Source organism: Sapajus apella, unplaced genomic scaffold (assembly GCF_009761245.1).
Source record: "Sapajus apella isolate SASKATOON/1434 unplaced genomic scaffold, GSC_monkey_1.0 scaffold8, whole genome shotgun sequence".
NCBI lineage: Eukaryota > Metazoa > Chordata > Mammalia > Primates > Cebidae > Sapajus > Sapajus apella.
The window spans coordinates 11,682,301-11,703,362 of NW_022436948.1; positions in this window are offsets into that span (position 1 = coordinate 11,682,301).

A 21,062-nucleotide genomic window follows, 5' to 3' on the forward strand; every position below is an offset into this window, starting at 1 on the left:
ATGCATTTGGGCATGGATTTCTTTGGGTTTATCCTGTTTGAGATTTCCTGGGATTCTTAAATCTGCAAGTTTCTGTTTTTCTCCAAATTTGAAAAACTTTCTTTTTTTTTTTTTTTTTTTTTTTTGAGATGGAGTCTCACTCTGTTGCCTAGGCTGGAGTGTAATGTCATGATCTCTGCTTACTGCAACCTCCGCCTCCCAGGTTCAAGCAATTCTCCCTGCCTCAACTTCCCAAATAGCTGAGATTACAGGCACCTGCCATGCCTGGCTAATTTTTGCATTTTTTAGTAGAGACGAAGTTTCACCATGTTGACCAGGCTGATCTTGAACTCCTGATCCACCCACCTCGGCCTCCCAAAATACTGGGATTCCAAGCATGAACCACTGCCCCTGGCCTCAATCATTATTTCTCTGAATTTTTTTAATGTACCACATTCTTTCTCATTTCTTTCTACAAATCCTATTACAAGAGTGTTAGATTTTTGGTATTCCTCCAAAGGTTCATGAAGCTTGGTTATTTTTTATTTTTCAATCTGTTTTCCCTGTATTGTTCAGGTTTCATGATTTCTACTGATCTATGTTGAAATTCATTCACTCTTTTCTTTGTTGTCTTCATTCTGCTATTGAGTCCATCCAGTGAGATTTTTATTTTAGTTATAGTATTTTTCATTTCTGAAATTCCCTTTTGGTTCTTCTTTATATCTTCTATCTCTTTTCTATGACTTTTTTTTCATTTATTTCAAGAATGTTTGCCCTTACATGTTGGAGTACTTTTATAATAGCTGCTTTAAATTCTGTGCTATCTCAGCATTGGCATGTTGACTGTCTTTTTCCATATTAGTTGAAATTTTCCCAGTTCTTCATATGTGTTGAGTAATTATTGATTGTATCCTGGACATTTTGATAATTATAAGACTCTAGATCTTCTCTAAATCCTATAGAGAATATTGTTCTGTTTTGCTTATTTTTAAAGTAGGAAATCAATCTCGTTGAGTTCAGGTCACCAGTCCTACTGGCCTTCTGTGGATTATGGTTCCAATATCAGTTCTGTTTCCAGATCTATTCCTTTGTACATGTATACTATCCAGTGACTAGTCTGAGACCTGGGCAATAGTTTATTTTGTAGTTCAGTTCTCTTAGTCTATGTATGTTATTTAAGGTAAGTTCTATTCTTGTATATCCCAGGGGTAAGTATAAAAGTTCGTAAACAACTTTATAGGGTTGCTTTTCCCAGCTCTTCCCACTTTCTGTTACTTTCCTATTCCCAGGAGCTCAATTTTTTGGTCATCTGGCCAGAAAGCTGGGTCTTTACTTAGCCTGTTCTGCTATATACTTCCCACAACTATATCTGTGTCCAGGGACAAGAAGTAGGATAATAGTGTAGAGAAAAAAAAGCACTGGGGATTTTCTTTACTCTCTTGGGACAGGAGCTCCTCTGATCACAGGAAAGATTTTCCTGCCTCAGAGTTTTGGGCTCCTGTGAGCTCTTGTGTTCCTGCTACCCCAGGATTGCCTGGGGGCTGAGACACAAGAGAATGAAGAAAAGAAAAAGCAAAACAAAATAGGGGATTTCTTCACTCCTTCTAAGTATTAGGAGACTTCCTTTCTGCTCCCTTGAGCCAGACTAAAGGGCTCCTCCTGGGGCTCTGTCCATCTCCACCAGTGCCCACTTCTGGGTTTTCAGACTGCACGGAATCCAGACCAGGTGATTCTGAAAGGAGGAAAAATGGTAACTCACCACCAGTTCAGCGGTACTTGAGTTCTGTCTTCTTTACCAATTTGCTGGCTACCCTTTGCTTTTCAGAGTCTTTAGTAGCTATTCCATGCATTCCCATATGGGTTTTATAGCAACATTCACTGGGAGTCAGGGTGGAGTGTGCTTACTCCATCTTGCCCTGAACTAGAACCCAATGTGTTTTATGTTATGCATTTAAAACATAACTCTGGCAAAAGATCAGTAGGCCTCATCAGCTGCCTAGAAGAATCCATGGCACAGAAAGAACCCTTAGCCAAAAGTAAGGAAGAGACATATCAACGATCGCTTGCAAACCAGCACATGCTCAGGAGAAGTAGCAAGGATCTTTTGAAGCTCTTGAAGAGAGCTTGAAGAGCACCTAGGCTAGTTTGGGCTCAGGAAGGCCTCCCAGCAAGCAGGGGAGAAAAAGTGTTCTCAACAGGCAGAAAGTCATGTTCACAAGCCAGAAAACAACTGGAGCATAGAAAATATGGGTCATAGTCTGGGCGTGGTGGCTCACGCCTGTAATCCCAGCACTTTGGGAGGCCGAGGCAGGTGGATCAGCTGAGGTCAGGGGCTCAACCAGCCTGGCCAGCATGGTGAAACTGCGTCTCTACTAAGTATAAAAAAAAAAATTAGCCGAGCATGGTGGCACATACCTGTAATCCCAGGTACTCGGGAGGCTGAGGTACAAGAGGGGGAGGCAGAGGTTACAGCAAGCCCACATTGCACCGCTGCACTCTAGCCTGGGCAACAGAGTGAGACTCCATCTCAAAAAGAAAAGAAAAAAGAAAGAAAGTGTGGGCCATTGCAAGAAGTTCAGAATGGCCAGGATGTGAATTTCTATGGGCTCTTGAGGCCATGTAGAGAAGAGAATTACATTGTTTTATTAGATAGCACTGGTGAATTATTACATTCAATGAAATTCTATATCCACTGGAAGCTGTCATCTTGATAATATCCTTCATAGAACCCAATTCCAGACTTCCCTCTCACTTCTATACATAGACTCTGCTATGTAGGCATTTAACATGTGAATAAGGAATCCATTCATTTTGCATGCTTGGCAACAAACTGTTGTGGATACATATATGATTGGATAGCTATTTTAAATTGCTATTTCAGAGATCAAAAATTCAATGAGGAGACAAAGCAAAATACAAAAATGAAGAATGAAAAAGTATGGAATAGCCAAAGGAAAAGATGTTTAATTCCATCTTTTATTATTATTATTATAAACTAGAAGAACACCTGCAAATAACTGACATATTCAGCATAAAGCATTTCTCTGTGCTTTTGAAAAATTCAAATTTGTCAGAGCTTAAGGCAGAGCACAAGAATAAACACAATGAAATGGAGAAAACATGTTTAGAAATAAAAAAGGAACTAAATTCCCAGGAAGGCAAATCCAGCATGCTATAATACAATTCAAATCCCCATAGAGAAACACACACAGGCCTGTTGTGAAAAATTCAGTGGCATTGCCACAGAGACTATGAGCTGAAACTGACCACAGGCATAGAGCTCATCTCCTTTCCATGAAATAGAAGGAAAAAAAAAGACCATGTATCCACACCACTATAGAACTGCTTACAAAAGATGACTAAGGATAAACTGAAAATAGGCAATAAGATAGTAATAGTTCTTAATTTAGCATAAGACAAAATTGGGGCTGGGCGCAATGGCTTACACCTGTAATCCCAACATTTTGGGAGGCCAAGGTAAATGTATATCTTGAGTGCAGAAGTTCGAGACCAGCCTGGACAACATAGTGAAACCCTGTTTCTACAAAAAGTTTAAAAATTAGCTGGGTGTAGGGGTTATGCACTTGTAGTCCCAGCTACTCAGGAGGCAGAGATGGGAGAATCGCTTGAGCCTGAGAGACAGAGGTTGCAGTAAGCTGAGATTATGCCACTGTACTCCAGCCTGGGCAACAGAATGAGAACCTATGCAAAAATAAATAAAAGAAAAAGAAAAAAATGTGATGCCATCCCAGGCATCATAATTTGCTTGAAAATCAAAATGAGGAAAGAGAATACATTTAGAAAAGCTTCATTCAGGCACTTACTATAAGCCAAGCCTACACTAAGCTCTAGGAGTGTGTTACAGACTGACTTGTGCCCCCCTAAAATTCATATGTTGCAGTCGTAACCCCTGGTACCTAAGATTGTGGCTGTATTTCGAGATAAGGTCTCTAAAAAGGTAATTATGGTTAAATGAGGTCATTCTAGTGGGCCCTAATCCAATCTGACTGGTGTTTTACAAGAAGAGGATACTTGGCTGGGTGCAGTGGCTCACACCTATAGTTCTGGCACTTTGGAAGGCTGAGGTGGGTGGATCACTTGCCTGATCAACATGGTGGAACCCCGTCTCTACAAAAAATACAAAAAACTTGGCCAGGCATGGTGGCACACAACTGTAGTCCCAGCTACTTGGAAGGCTGAGGCAAGAGAATCACTTGAACATGGGAGACAGAGGTTCCAGTGAGCCAAGACTGTGCCAATGCACTCCAGCCTGGGTGACAGAGTGAGACTCTGTCTCAAAAAAAAAAAAAAAAAAGAAGAAGAAACTTGAACACAGCAGAAAGAGACATCAGGAGCGTAGCACTCAGAGGAAAGACCACATGAAGACGCAGCTAAATTTATTTATTTATTCTGGGAAGCTAAATGAGAGCAGAAACTCCATCTGGGGCCAGCCTCAGAGTCTGAAGCTGCACCCTTACCAAGGTAGTATCCCCAACAAGGGATCTGGGATCCTGTTGGCATCCAGGTGTAAACCATCCCAGAGCAATGAGTACAAAACATGCAGAGTTCCATCCATCCTTCAGCCTTAACCCATCTCCTGATGGTACCTATAAACAAGCTGATCTGAATGGCAGAGAGAAATTGTCTCAGAGGAGAAGATCCAAGATGGCCGTTTAGGAACAGCTTGGAGTTGCAGCTCCCAGTGAAAGCGCAGAGGGTGAGTGGATGCGGCATTTTTATTGCCCACGGACCAGGAGATTCCCAGGCGGAGGAGCTCCACAGGTCACCAGCACGGCTGTTTGGGCCAGCACAGTTCTTTTGGTCGGCTTGGCTGCTTTGCCCCGCGCGGCTGCTTTGTCGGCGGCCCGGCCGGCGGTTCTCCATACAAAATACACTGGTCTGGGTGACCTTCTGGCTGGCGATTGGAGACCGGGGAAGTCGCCCATTCATCTGATTAAAGAGGGGACTGAACAGGGAGCCAGGCCAGGAGATTCCTGGGCAAAAAAAGCACCACGAATCTCAGCACTGCTGTTTAAGCCAGCACAGTGAGTCGCGGCATGGGAAATCACACAGATCCTGGTGCCCTTTTAACAGGCAAATGGGATAGAGGCGATTGTTCAACTAAAAAAGAAAAAAAGGCTCTGAGGCAGGGAACCAGGTGATCAGCCTTGGCTGGACCCACCCCCACAAAAGAACAGCAAACAGAAACTCTCTAGATTGAGAGTCTCACAGCAAGCGCAGCTGAACCCGGGACAGTCCAGCTCTGTGGGGGAGGGACATCCGCCATTACCAACGCACTTCACCACTACGAAGGTAGTCCGCCATTGCTGAGTCAGCCTGCCATTGCCAAGGCAACCTGCCATTGCTGAGGCTGCCTGCCATTGCCAAGGCAACCCATCGTTGCCAGGGCAACCTGCCATTACAGAGAGAGTCCGCCAATACAGAGGCAGGCCACCATTGCTGAGGCAGTTCTAACTACACCCATATAAACAAGACTACAGGGAAGTTCACACGGCAGCTGGGCGGAGACCACAGCAGCTCAGCAAAGCCTCTGCAGGCAGACAGTGACCAGGCTGCCTCCTTGCTGGGCAGGGCAGCCCTGAAAAAAAAAAAAAAAAAAGGCAGCAGCACAATGGAAACTCATAAATAAAGCCCTAACTTCCTGGGACAGAGCATCTGGGAACAAAAAGTGGTTTATGAGTTCTGCTGCAGCAGACCTAAATGTACCTGCCCAGCAGCTCTGAATGAACAACAGAGCTCACAGCTCAGCACTTGATCTCCTATAAAGGACAGACTGTCTCCTCAAGCAGCTCCCTGACACCTGTATACCCAAAGAGTCACCTCGTAAAGGAGAGATCAGACTTAACATTTGGTGGGTATCCTCCTGGGACAAAGATAGCAGAAGAAGAAACTGGTAGCAACCCTTACTGTTCTGCAGCTGCTGCAGGCAATCCCCAGGCAAGCAGGGCCTGGAGTGGACTTCAGCAGTCCTACAGCAGAGGGGCCAGACTGTTAGAAGGAAAACTAAGAAACAGAAATAACTTCATCATCAACAAACAGAACGTCCACTCAGAGACCCAATCTGAAAGCCAGCAACTACAAAGATGACAGGTGGATAAATCCATAAATATGGGAAGAAACCAGTGCAAAAAGGATGAAAACACTCAAAACCAGAACACCTCTCCTCCTACAAGGGATCACAACTCCTCACCAGCAAGGGAACAAGGTTGGATGGAGAACGAGTGTGATGAAATGACAGAATCAGACTTCAGAAGGTGGGTAGTAAGAAACTTCTGTAAACTAAAAGAACATGTTCTAACCCAATGCAAAGAAACTAAGAACCTTGAAAAAAGATTTGACGAAATGCTAATGAGAATGGACAAATTAGAAAGGAATATAAGTCAATTGATGGAGCTGAAAAACACAACACAAGAACTTCACGAAGCATGCACAAGTTTCAACAGCTGAATTGACCAAGCAAAAGAAAGGATATCAGAGGTCGAAGATCAACTCAATGAAATAAAACAAGAAGGCAAGAATAGAGAAACAAGGGTAAAAAGGAATGAACAAAGTCTCCAAGAAATGTGGGACTATGTGAAAAGACCTAATCTACGTTTGATAGGTGTACCTGAATGCAACGAAGAGAATGAATCCAAGCTGGAAAATACTCTTCAGGATGTTATCCAGGAAAACTTCCCCAACCTAGCAAGGCAGGCCAATATTTAAGTCCAGGAAATACAGGGAACACCACAAAGATATTCCTCATGAAGAGCAACCCCAAGGCACATAATCGTCAGATTCACCAGGGCTGAAATGAAGGAGAAAATACTAAGGGTAGCCAGAGAGAAAGGTCAGGTTACCCACAAAGGGAAACCCATCAGACTCACAGCAGCTCTCTCAGCAGAAACCCTACAAGCCAGAAGAGAGTGGGGGCCGATATTCAACATCCTTAAAGAAAAGAACTTTCAACCCAGAATCTCATATCCAGCCAAACTAAGCTTCATAAGTGAAGGAAAAATAAAATCCTTTGCAAACAAGCAAGTAGTCTGAGATTTCATTACCACCAAGCCTGCTTTATAAGAGCCCCTGAAAGAGGCTCTACAAATATAAAGGAACAACCAGTACCAGCCACTCCCAAAACATGCCAAATGGTAAAGAGAATCAACACAATGAAGAATCTGCATCAACTAATGGGCAAAACAGCCAGCTAGCACCAAAATGGCAGTATCAAATTCACACATAACAATATTAACTCTAAATGTAAATAGACTAAATGCCCCAATCAAAAAACACAGACTGGCAAATTGGATAAAAAGCCAAAACCCATCAGTGTGCTGTATCCAGGAAACCCATCTCACATGCAAGGATACACAAAGGCTCAAAATAAAGAGATGGAGTAAGATGTACCAAGAAAATGGAGAGCAAAAAAAAGGAGGAGTTGCAATTCTCATCTCTGATAAAATAGACTTTAAAGCAAAAAGATCAAAAGAGACAAAGAAGGACATTACATAATGGTAAAAGGATCAATGCAACAAGAAGAGCTAACGATCCTAAATACCTACACACCCAATACAGGAGCACGTGGATACATAAGAGACTTACAAAGAGACTTAGACTTACAAAGAGACTTAGACTCCCACACAATTATAGTGGAAGACTTTAACACCCCATTGTCAATATTAGACAGATCAACCAGAGAGAAAATTAACAAGGATATCCAGGACTTGAACTCAGACCTGGACCAAGCAAACCTAATAGACATTTACAGAACTCTCCACCCCAAATCCACAGAATATACATTCTTCTCAACACCACATCACACCTACTCTAAAATTGAACACATAATTGGGAGTAAATCACGCCTCAGCAAATGCAAAAGAACGGAAATCATAACAAACAGTCTCTCAGACCACAGTGAAATCAAGTTAGAACTCAGAATTCAAAAACTAAATCAGCTGCACAGCTTCATGGAAACTGAACAACTTGCTCTTGAATGTTGACTGGATAAACAATGAAATGAAGGCAGAAATAAAGATGTTCTTTGAAACCAATGAGAATGAAGACACAACATACCAGAATCTCTGGGACACATTTAAAGCAGTCTCTAGAGGAAAATATATAGCAATAAGTGCCCACATGAGAAGCAAGGAGAGATCTAAAATTGACACCCTATCGTCAAAATTGAAAGAGCTAGTGGAGCAAGATTAAAAAAAAACTCAAAACCTAGCAGAAGACAAGAAATAGCTAAGATCAGAGTGGAACTGAAGGAGATAAAGACACAAAAAACCCTTCAAAAAATCAATAAATCCAGCAGCTGGTTTTTTTAAAAGATCAACAAAATAGACCACTAACCAGATTAATAAAAAAGAAAAGAGAGAATAACCAAATTGATGCAATAAAAAACAATAAAGGGGATATCACCACAGATTCCACAGAAATTCAAACCATCATCAGAGATTATTACAAACAACTCTATGCACATAAACTAGTAAACCTGGAAGAAATGGATAAATTCCTGGACACTTGCCTCCTCCCAAGCCTAAACCAGGAAGAAGCCAAAACCCTGAACAGACCCATAACAAGGTCTGAAGTTGAGGCAGCAATTAAGAGCCTACCACCCAAAAAAAGCCCAGGTCCAGATGGGTTCACAGCCAAATTCTACCAGACATACAAAGAGGAGCTGGTACCATTCCTTCTGAAACTATTCCAAACAATCCAAAAAGAGGGAATCCTTCCCAAATCATTTTATGAGACAAACATCATCCTGATACCAAAGCCCAGCAGAGACTCAACAAGAAAAGAAAACTTCAGGCCAATATCCATGATGAACATAGACGCAAAAATCTTCAATAAAATACTGGCAAGCCAATTGCAACAGCACATCAAAAAGCTTATCCTCCATGATCAAGTAGGCTTCATCCCAGGGATGCAAGGCTGGTTCAACATACGCAAGTCTATAAATGTAATTCACCACATAAACAGAACCAAAGACAAAAACCACATTGATGCAGAGAAGGTCTTTGACAAAATTCAACAGCCCTTTATGCTAAAAACCCTCAATAAGCTAGGTATTGATGGAACGTATCTCAAAATAATAAAAGCTATTTACAACAAACCAACAGCCAATATCATACTGAATGGTCAAAAAATGGAAGCATTCCCTTTGAAATCTGGCACTAGACAAGGATGCCCTCTCTCATCACTCCTATTCAGTATAGTACCGGAAGTTCTAGCCAGAGCAATCAGGCAAGAAAAAGAAATAAAGGGTATTCAAATAGGAAAGGAGGAAGTCAAATTGTCTCTATTTGCAGACGACATGATTGTATATCTAGAAGACCCCATCATCTCAGCCCAAAATCTCCTGAAACTGATAAGCAACTTCAGCATAGTCGCAGGATACAAAATCAATGTGCAAAAATCACAAACATTCCTATACGCCAATAACAGACTTAAAGACAGGCAAATCACGAACGAATTGCCATTCACAACCGCCACAAAGAGAATAAAATAGCTAGGAATACAACTAACAAGGAATGTAAAGGACCTCTTCAAGGAGAACTACAAGGCACTGCTCAACGAAATAAGAGAGGACACAGATGGAGAAACATTTCATGTTCATGGTTAGGAAGAATCAATATCGTGAAAATGGCCATACTGCCCAAAGTAATTTACAGATTCAATGCTATCCCCATCAAGCTACCAATGACTTTCTTCACAGAACTGGAAAAAAACACCTTAAACTTCATATGGAACCAAAAGAGAGCCCGCATAGCCAAGTCAATTCTAAGCAAAAAGAACAAAGCAGGAGGCATCACACTACCGGACTTCAAACTATACTACAAGGCTACAGTAATCAAAACAGCATGGTACTGGTACCAAAACAGAGATATAGACCAATGGAACAGAACAGAGGCCTTGGAGACAACACAACATATCTACAGCCATCTGATCTTTGACAAACCTGCCAAAAACAAGCAATGGGGAAAGGACTCCCTGTTTAATAAATGGTGTTGGGAAAACTGGCTAGCCATGTGCAGAAAGCAGAAACTGGACCCCTTTCTGACACCTTACACTAAAATTAACTCCAGATGGATTAAAGACTTAAACACAAGACCTAACACCATAAAAACCCTAGAAGAAAATCTAGGCAAAATCATTCAGGACTTAGGCGTAAGCAAGGACTTCGTGACCAAAACACCAAAAGCATTGGCAACGAAAGCCAAAATAGACAAATGGGACCTAATCAAACTCCACAGCTTCTGCACGGCAAAAGAAACAGTCATTAGAGTGAATCGGCAACCAACAGAATTGGAAAAAATTTTTGCAGTTTACCCATCTGACAAAGGGCTGATATCCAGAATTTACAAAGAACTAAAACAGATGTACAAGAAAAAAACAAGCCCATTCAAAAGTGGGCAAAGGATATGAACAGATACTTTACAAAAGAAGACATACATGAGGCCAACAAACATATGAAAAAATGCTCATCAACACTGGTCATCAGAGAAATGCAAATCAAAACTACATTGAGATACCAACTCACGCCAGTTAGAATGGCAATCACTAAAAAATCTAGAGACAACAGATGCTGGAGAGGATGTGGAGAAATAGGAACACTTTTACACTGTTGGTGGGAGTGTAAATTAGTTCAACCATTGTGGAAGACAGTGTGGCGATTCCTCAAGGACCTAGAAATAGAAATTCCATTTGACCCAGCAATCCCATTACTGGGTATATATCCAAAGGATTATAAATCGTTCTACTATAAGGACAGGTGCACACGAATGTTCATTGCAGCACTGTTTACAATGCCAAAGACCTGGAACCAACCCAAATGCCCATCGATGATAGACTGGACAGGGAAAATGTGGCACATATACACCATGGAATATTATGCAGCCATCAAAAATAATGAGTTCTTGTCCTTTGTAGGGACATGGATGAACCTGGAAACTATCATTCTCAGCGAACTGACAGAAGAGGAGAAGATCAAACACCACATGTTCTCACTCATAGGTGGGTGTTGAACAATGAGAACACATGGACACAGGGAGGGGAGCACTATACACTGGGGTCTGTTGGGGGGAAATAGGGGAGGGTCAGTGGGGGGTGGGGAGTTGGGGAGAGATAGCATGGGGAGAAATGCCAGATATAGGTGATGGGGAGGAAGGCAGCAAATCACACTTCCACGTGTGTACCTATGCAACAATCTTGCATGTTCTTCACATGTACCCCAAAACCTAAAATGCAATAAAATAAAATTTTTTTAAAAAAACTGTCTCAGAACATGGAGCAAAAATGCAGTGAAGTGAAAATCATAAATAAAAATATAAGAAGCAGGAATACAGGTTCAAGAATATTGGCTACTGAGAGAATATTGCCTATTGAGTATTGAATATTAGGAGTTCCAAAAAAAGGAAAAAAAAGGTGGGGGTAGGGGAGATATGGAGAAACAAACTTAACAAACAAATAGAAGAAAATGCTCCTTCACTGAATAAAAACCAATTTGGGGACCGGAATGTAATCCAGTAAGTACCAAGCAAGAGTAATAATAATAATTTGAAAAGCATAAAAGAGAATCCCACTTGGACATAATCTGGTCAAATTCCCAAAATCCAGCCACCAGAGAAAGAAAGGAAACACAAGAATTCTGTTTCAGGCCAGGTGTGATGGCTCATGACTGCAATCCCAGCACTTTGGGAGGCAGAGGATCACCCGAGTCCAGGAGTTAAGAGACCAGCCTGGGCAATATAGTGAGACCTCACCTCTACCAAAAAATAAAGAAAAATTAGTCAGGCATGGTGGCTGGTGCCTGTAGTCCCAGCTACTCAGGAGGCTGAGGTGGGAGGATCACCTGAGTCCAGGAGGTCAAGGCTGCAATAAGCCATGATTGTGCCAGTGTACTCCAGCCTGGGCAACAGTGCAAGACCTTGTCTTAAAAAAAAAAAAAGAAAAAAAACTATTCCATAACTGAGCTCAAAACCAAACAGAAAGCCCACAAATAAAGGGATAATACAGAGCAGTGAGCTGTAGCTAAAGTCTCATAAACAGTCCAAGGCCCAGTAAAGTCAAATATTGGTCTAGCCAGCTGAGCTGGGGTTCTGGGTCCACACAGGAAGAGCATCCCAGACTGGGAACTGGAAGGAGCCTCCAGCACAAAAATAGGAGTTACCCAGAGTGACTTTCCTTCTGAAACCAAGCTAGAACTCTACCCACAGGCCCAGGATGCTTGCCTCAGACCCAGCCTGAACCCTGGGGGATGGCAAAAGAACTACCTGCAAGAACTACCCACAAGTAATTAGAATGAATGAATATATTATGGTTTCCTCCTGTCCCTGAATTCAGAACTGCCCCCACATTCATTATGGGTTGCAGATGCAAAACTGGGTCTGCCCAAATCTTTTACCTAATTATCAAGTAGAACTGCACCCACCAGAACTGCAGACAGTGGCATGGCCTGTGCTCCCTGCTGCCACACTCGGAGAAATGTTTGTTGGAAAACAACAAAACCACACTGCAACTGATTCTTGTCACCATTACCGCACCCTGCTCTGTTGCCCGAGATCAAGTGCATTCTGTAGGAGGCAGTGCCCTTCTGAAAATGCCACTGTGGTACCAGCTACATGGTGGGCCTTGCACATTTCAGAAACCATCAGAAGGCAGATTGTAAGATAGTGAGGAAGGTCAGGCTCTGGGGACAAAAGAGCTGGGGGGTTTTTCAAAAAGGATTGTGCTTCTTGGAACCTCAGTTTCCACATCGGAAAACGGGAGTGATTGCAACTACCTTTGAAGGTTATCATGCAGTAGATAGAATAATAACTATAACAAACAAATTTAGGTATAAATAGGTTCCTTGATTTGAAGTTTAAAAAATGTGTCCAGTGGTTTGTTTTTACTTTTGGTTTCAATATGTTGCTGAAATTCCTGACAAAATTTGTAATTTATAGACAAAGGTCAGTGCTTTTGGATGAGAAGAGCAGTCACCTGATGATGATGAGACAGCCAGGTGGGAGGGGGGGTCCCTGGAGAAACTCCAACCAGCCTCATGATGTTTGCAGCAGGGAGAGCCTGAGCCTAGCCCCTCTTCTTCCTGTGTGGAGCCTGGAATTTGAGCTGTGGGTGGCGGGTAGCGCTCTAGCAGGAACCCTGGCCTAGTGAGAGTCCCTGTTTGCCCTTTTGCTTCCTTTTCACTCAATAAAACCCTGTCTCACTCACCATTCAAATTGTATGCAAGCCTGAATTTTCAAAGAACCCCACCTTTACCTGAACTAAGGAAAAGTCCTGAAACATTTTTGGCACCTAATATGGTGCTCGTGAAGCTGTGAGTGAAATAGGGACTCAAAACCTCTCATTGTTGCTTCTAAGCCTTTTCCACACCTCTGCTCCCCCACCCCCGGAACTCCATCCTCCCCGTCACTCCAGGGCCTTTTCATGGTCTTTTCTTTTCTTTTTAAGGACCCACCACAGAGCAGCAGCTCCCTGCCCTGCCAGGGCTGGGACACTTGGCCCAAGGGTCTTGCACAGCTGGCTGGCTGGTTCCCTGGTTCCCAGCCACAGGCTGCTACTGCAGCCTTACCCTTCCATGGCAAGGGGTTTAACTCTACTGAAGCTTACACTTGTCTCCCTGGTGGAGCAACCATTTGTGTAAGAGTAACAGGTTTTTCCACAGGCATTTTAAAACTGTTGTTTTTTCTCTTTCCCCTTATCTACCCAGTCAGCAGTTTACTTTTAAAGGTTTTTTCTTTTAGAAAACATTTTACTAACCCAGATTCCCACCAACTATAACTGTTTGTATTTTCAGTAAAGTTTTAATTGTGAAAAAGGATTTGTGGGGCTAGTCTTGGGCTGTGGCCAATTTGGTGTGCTTTGCCTGTCTGTATGGTTTATGTTGCAAGCCTCCATCTTGCTTTACATCCTGGGGGCATGGCTGGTAATTGCTTGGCAAGGCCTTGTTTTGCAATCCTGCCTGCGGGGATCAGCCCTCTCAGGTTCCATACCTGCAATGTTTTCCTAGCCCTGTCTCTTAAAGGGCCCCACCCAGAGACGATTCTCTTCTGCATGTCTGTGTGTGTACTGTGTGTGATGTCTGTAAAAAGAGCTCTAATTAATTTAGTCTAAAGAAAGACAAGCACACCCAAAGGATTATAAATCATTCTATTCTAAAGACACATGCACATGTATGTTCACTGCAGCACTGTTTACAATAGCAAAGACTTGGAACCAACCAAATGCCCATCAATGATAGACTGGATAAAGAAAATGTGGCACATATACACCATAGAATACTATGCAGCCATAAAAAAGGATGAGTTCATGTCCTTTGCAGGGACATGGATGAATCTGGAAACCATCATTCTCAGCAAACTGACATAATAACAGAAAACCAAACACTGCATGTTCTCACTCATATGTGGGTGCTGAACAATTGGAACACATGGACACAGGTAGGGGGATATCACACACTGGGGCCTGTCGGGGTGTGGGAGCTACAAGGATAGCAGGTGGTGGGGAAATTGGGGCAGGATAACATTAGGAGAAATACCTAATGTAGATGACTGGGAGGTGGATGCAGCAAACCACCATGGCATGTGTATACCTATGTAACAATCCTTCACAGACTGTACAAGTACTCCAGAACTTAAAGTTTAATTAAAAAAAATAGGAATGTGAGGAAGTAGTGCTCCTCACTTGTTGAAGCCATTGTAGATTGAGGAGGTGCTCCTCATTACCTGCTCAACTCAACACTGCTCTAGGTTTGGGCCCAAGGTTTTCGGGAAGTTTATCTGTGAAAGTTTCTGAAAGCTTTTTTATTGATTATCCTACTCACTGACTTGATCCCTACTTGTCCTCTGAACTATAAGCTCAATAAAAGCAATGCATCTAAAAAACAAATAAACAGAGTCCTTTGTCAAATTAAAAAAAAAAAAAAAAAAAAAAAGACAACCACTTGGATCTAATATTTTTTAAAGGGAAGTTAAAAGCTGTAGTACCTTTCAGTTCACGTAAAAGAAATAAAAACAGCCTTAAAGACTATTGGTAAAATGCAGGTCAGATGCAAGCTTTGCTAAGTATTTTGAAGTTACAAACTGCTTTTGGGGTTTTGATAAACTGTTTGACTTGTCAGCTTCACAATTGGTAGGGCCTGGGGACATATGGAACTAACCACGCCCTTAATTATGCTGGAGTCAAACATCAGCCGCACCTAGCACAAACTTAAATAAAGCAACTTACCAAGTTTTACCTTAAAGTTAAAAATTGGTAGGAGTTAAGTGAAGCTACTAGAAACAGATTTACATGCAAGGCGTGTAAGAAACGTAAAATGTGTTTTTTTAGTACAAGGTTATAAGAAGGCATGGAAATGTCAACCTTTGCCTAGAGTTTAAAGATTATTTTGAGTTAAATTAGGAAAAAGCTGAAGGTTCAAAGAAGTGGTGGAAGAATTGTGGAAATTAATCTTGCAGAAGAGGGTCTCTATGCAAACATATTAGCTGAATTCAAAAGAGTATTATATGGTTTTTCTTTAAATTGAGCATTAAAATAAAAACACAACGAGGAATTCTTAAAATGCGAACCTGCTCTTTGGCAAAATTTATAAAGGGTTATAAAAGGTTTTTGCATTTTTAAATTTCTAAATCATCATTTTGGCAAAATAAATAACTTACAGTAATCTGGAACTCTATTTCATAATATCAAGTGTTTTAAACCTTGAACATTTAGTAGCCTTCCCAAAATCACACTTCAGTTTCAAAACTGTCTTTCCTGACCCTTGACTTTCTGAATACTTCAGAGGGCCCCTGAAGTGTCCAGAAAAGAGAGGTAAACAGGATTATTTGACATGTTTGGGTATATGGGATTGCCAAAATGATGCTCGATCTTTTTTAGGTTATATCTTGGTGAATAATGCTAATATATGCTCCAAAACTGTATGGGATTTCCAAAATTCTAATGTCTGAGTATATACTCTCAACCATAATTAAGTTTTTTATGTTAAGTTATTGTAAACCATAGAGATAACCAAACTTCTTTGTCAGTTGTGTTTCTAACTGTAACTACTCTGGACATTTTGCTAATCATAGACAATTGTTGTCTTGCTTTAATCCTTTTTAAAAGATGGTTTATAATAGGCTATAAGACTCTAATAGATGCTCTCAGATACAATTTCTGGTTGTATTTGAGACAATCAGGTTTCTTATAACTTTGGAGATTGTGGCATTGGAATAAAGGAAAATGTATAGGACTCATAAAAAGCTGAAACCTTCACAAATATCAAGCAAAACCGGAGTTAACAAAATGAGCTGAACTCAGGAAGCTGAAGCAACCTTTTTGACTTTTTGTTGAACTATTGTTGATCCTTGTTTTGTTTTTCATAGTCAAGGAAACTTATTTTGAACTATTTATGGCCTTTAGATTGAGTAAGGTATAGTCCTATGAACAAAAATGTGGAGTTTGTTTGTTTCTCTCTGCCTGGTTTCTCTAGAATTTGGAAACTATCTGTGAGTATTCTTATGGCAATATAGTTGTTTGCATCAGTGCAATTGGAATCTATTTTTCTTTTGCAACAGGACACAATTGGAGAAAGTGGTTATCTTACCAAGGTTTTGACTGGAAGGGTATGCTTCCCTTTAAAGAGTCAAGCTCGACTTGCAGAGGCAATAAAAGCCCCATGGGAGAAACTGGCCTCATACCCTCATCTGTGCAGTCCCTGTACAGGGTTCCTGACCTATGGTCAGTAAAGAATGTCACTTTCTAACAAGTCTAGGAGCTCCAAGTTTATCTTGGGACCTTAAGAGGAGAGAATCACCGAACTCACAGGTGTTTGGGGATACAAACCCATCTTTGGGCTTGGCTTTAAAAGGTCTTATCTGAGACTCCTTGTGGAGCAAACTTCCATCAAAATCAATCCAAAAGGCCTATGTAGAAATAATTATTCTTGCAAATAATCAGGCCAAGAGTAAGACTGAAGTTTATTTTGCAAACCATTCAGTCCTATGATGATTTTTTTTTTTTTAGCAAACATGAGGACTGAAGAGAGAGAAATCATGTTTCAAAATCTGTCATTAAATTCTAAACTCACTAGTTGTTTTCAAGTTTTTGCTTACATTTTAGACTAGCCCTGCTTGTTCCTGTTAACCAACCAGCAATCTCCAGCTGCAGCTCAGAAAAAATAAGCAGGATGGGTAATGTAAACATCCAGATCAATATTCTAGTTCTGAGCAATTGTCCTGCAAATCCTGCCAGGTGATGGGAATAAATAGGATGCCCATCACCCAGAGGTTTTTTGGGGGGAAAATAAAACCAAAGGAGGTAACCAAACCCAAGTGCCATGCACCCAAATTCCAGAAAGCATAACTATAGCTACCAGTTATCTGGGTGTGTCTCAAGACAGCCTTTATCTCTCTTCTCAGTTCCACAGCTTCAGCTTAACATTCAGCTTATGATAAGGAGTCCATGCAACCCCCCCCAAGACAATTTTTTTTTTTTTTGAGAAGGAGTTTCGCCCTTGTTGCCCAGGCTGGAGTGCAATGATGCCGTCTTGTCTCACTGCAAACTCTGCCTCCCAGGCACAAGCAATTCTCCTGCCTCAGTCTCCTGAGTAGCTGGGATTATAGGTGCACGCCATCATGCCTGGCTAATTTTTGTGTTTTTAGTAGAGATGGGGTTTCACCATGTTGGCCAGGCTGGTCTCCAACTTCTGGCCTCAGATGATCCACCCGCCTTGGCCTCCCAAAGTGCTGGAATTACAAGCATGAGCCACCACATCCAGCCTAGGCACATTTTTATCCCAAACTCAATTCCAAACTTTGGGTCAAAGCCCTACGAAAGAAAACTCGATCTAAGGGATCCAGATGCAAAAGATAACAGAAGTTAAAAGATACAGCCCAGGTAAGTGTGGCTGATTCCTGCCTATTAAGTCAAGCCCAAGCTTCCTGTTTCATGGATAAAGGCCACGTTAATATCCATGGCATAAATGAGGTCCAGGGAACTCCAAAGCTACTGGCAATAGGTGGGAAAGAGACATAGGTAAGAGTGGATAATTCCTACTCTCTAGGCCCTCCCTGCTTCATGGATGCCAGCCACCTTGGCACTCTTGGTGGGACCCGCCAAGGTCACCAGGACTCCAGGATGGAAAAGGGAAAGAAGACGCTCTTCCCCCTCTCCCTCAAGTACCCCGGGTATCTGTTAGAAGAGAAGGGAACCAGTGATACCTGCTCCCCTCTTTCTAGATGGGTAGCCATTCATCTTCAGTCTGTACCCCTTTAGAACACATCCTGAACCCTGGGACTCCTTTGAAAAAAATGCCTTCTTTTTTTCCTTTCTTCTCCTCTGTCCTCTCTTCACTGATAGGTAATGGTGTCTCTGTACTACAGGACACTGCCCTCAGATGCATCCTCCAAACATGAAAGGGTTAATTTCCCAAACCTTAAACTGTTTGGCTTAGGATTGGGCTGGGGAAGGAAACCCAGAAGCCTGACATTCTGGCAAAAAGTTAAAGTTTTTTTAACCAGTTGGGCTTTTGGCCTTCCTCTCCCTGTGCAAACTGGTAAAAGGCCTCGGAATTTTTGAGGTGTCCTTACCCTTCCCCTTGTTTCGTATTGATTCATGTTTTCTAATAGCACCATTTGTCTGTTCTTGCCTTCAGGCTATCAAACTCCAAAGGGTCATGCACCCAGAGCCTCTGACAATAGCCCGTTCTCCAGGGGACCCTTAGATGGGCCTCTAAGGGCAGTCTGACTGCCATTTCCCCAAAACAGCACCCCCTGCCAGCAGGAAGCAGATTGGTCTTTGTCCTTATCCTAAATCTAACAGCAATTAGATGTACTTTCTTCCCCCCCACCCCCAAGATGAGTCTCACTCTGTCGCCTAGACTGGAGTGCAATGATGTGGTCTCTGCTCACTGCACCCTCCCCCACCCAGGTTCAAGAGATTCTCCTACCTCAGACTCCTGAATAGCTGGGATTACAGTCACCCACAACCATGCCCAGCTAACTTTTGTATTTTTAGTAGAGATGGGGTTTCACCATGTTGGTCAGGCTGGTCTCGAACTCCTGACCTCAGGTAGATGTAATTCTTTAGAGGGGGGAATGAGACAGCCAGGTGGAATGGAGTCCTGGAGAAACTCCAACCAGCTTCCCCACTGACGTGGAGCCTCAGAAAGTTCACGACGTTAGCAGCAGGGAGAGCCTGAACCTGGCCCCTCCTCTTCCTGTGTGGAACCTGGAATTCGAGCTGTGGGCAGGAAGTGCTCTAGCAGGAACTCCAGCCTAGCCACAGTCCTGTTTCCCCCTTTGCTTCCTTTTCACTTGATAAAATCCTGTCTCACTCACTATTCAAATTGTCTGTGAACCTGAATTTTCATGGCCATGGGACAAAGAATCTCGCCTTTAGCTGAACTAAGGAAAAATCCAGCAACAATCATGCCTGCCTGAAGTGTCCCTGCTGGCCTTCAATGCTATGGCCAAGTGGCTACAAATGTGCAGGCCCACTCCACCCTGCCTGGGGCTGAGAACCTGCAGAGGCCACCAGGTTGTGGTTCGAGACACATTATATTAGTTCTCACACTACTAGAAAGAAATACCTGAGACTGGATAATTTCTAAAGAAAGGAGGTTGAATTGGCCCAGGTCCTGCAGGCTGTATAGGAATCGCGGCAGCATCTGCTTCTGGGGAGGCCTCAGGGAGATCTGACTCATGGAAGAAGGCAAAGCAGGAGCAGGTGTCTTACCTGGAAGGGGCAGGGCAGAGAGGGAGAGAAGGAGGAGGTTCCACACACGTTTAAACTACCAGATCTCATGGGAACTATCTCGATGACAGCACCAAGGGAGGAGGGTGTTGACGAGAAACTGCCTCTGTGATCCAATCACCTCGCACCAGGCCCCACCTCCAACACTGGGGATTACATTTGAACATGAGATTTGGATGGGACACAGATCCAAACCGTATCACACATCTTACGAGGACATCCAGAGTGTCCGTGTCTTCTCCCCAAGATCCCAGAGGTCTTGACCCCCTGGGAAAGCTAAAATTCAGAAGTCTCGACGAGCCGAGATGGTGTCCACATCCTCTGTCTCTCCCACATGAGCTTAGACTCTTTTTTAAGTAACAGCTCTATTGACATATAATTCACAGGCCAGGCAATCACCCATTTAAAGCAAACAATGCAGTGACTTTTAGCATAGTCACAGAGGTGTGCAACCATCCCCACAATCTATTTAGAGCAGTTCTGTCACCCCATAGAGGAACCCCTTACCCACTAGCTGTCACTCCCCATCTCCCCTCAATGTCCCAAGAATCTACTTTCTGTCTCTAGATTCATCTTTGGCACTTTTCATCAGAACAGAATCATACAATACGTGGCCCTCTGAGACTGGCTTCCTCCACTCCGCATGCAGTTTATTTGCAGATCAGAACTGCACTCCTCTTTATTGCCAAATAATATTCCATTGCATGGAGAGACCATACGTTATTTACCTGTTTACCGGTGGATGGGCATTTGGGTTGTTTCCACTTCTGGGTGATTTCAAATAATGCTGTTGGGAAGATTTGTGCACAAGTCTGTGTGGACACATGTTTTTCAATTCTCCAGGGTATATATGTAGCAGTGATATATTTATCAGTGGGTTATATGGTAACTGTACGTCTAACTTTTTGAGGAACTGCCAGACTGCTTTCCAGAGCAGCTGCACCATCTGACATTCGCACTAGCAGTGTATGAGGGGTCTGATTTCTCCACTTTGCTAGGATGCTCTTTAAAGCAACTGATGAGCAATGGTAATACAAAAAAAAAAAAAAAAAAAAAATAGAATATTCAGTATCCCCAACTCTTTTCTGGAGAGCATTACAAGTTGATGAAAATCTGCTTCCCTTTTAAAACAAAACTATCTTACAGATTAGATATGGCTGCTTCCCTTTTATTTGTACAAATTGAAATAGAAGCAGTAAGGTGTTATCAAAGCCCTTCCCTTAAATTGCAGGGATTTCCGGCAAGGCACATGTCCTCCCTTGGGATTCCATCTTCCTGACTAGAAATGATGATAGAGGGATCACCCCCTTATTTAAATACCTACTTAACCCAGCACTGTGGTA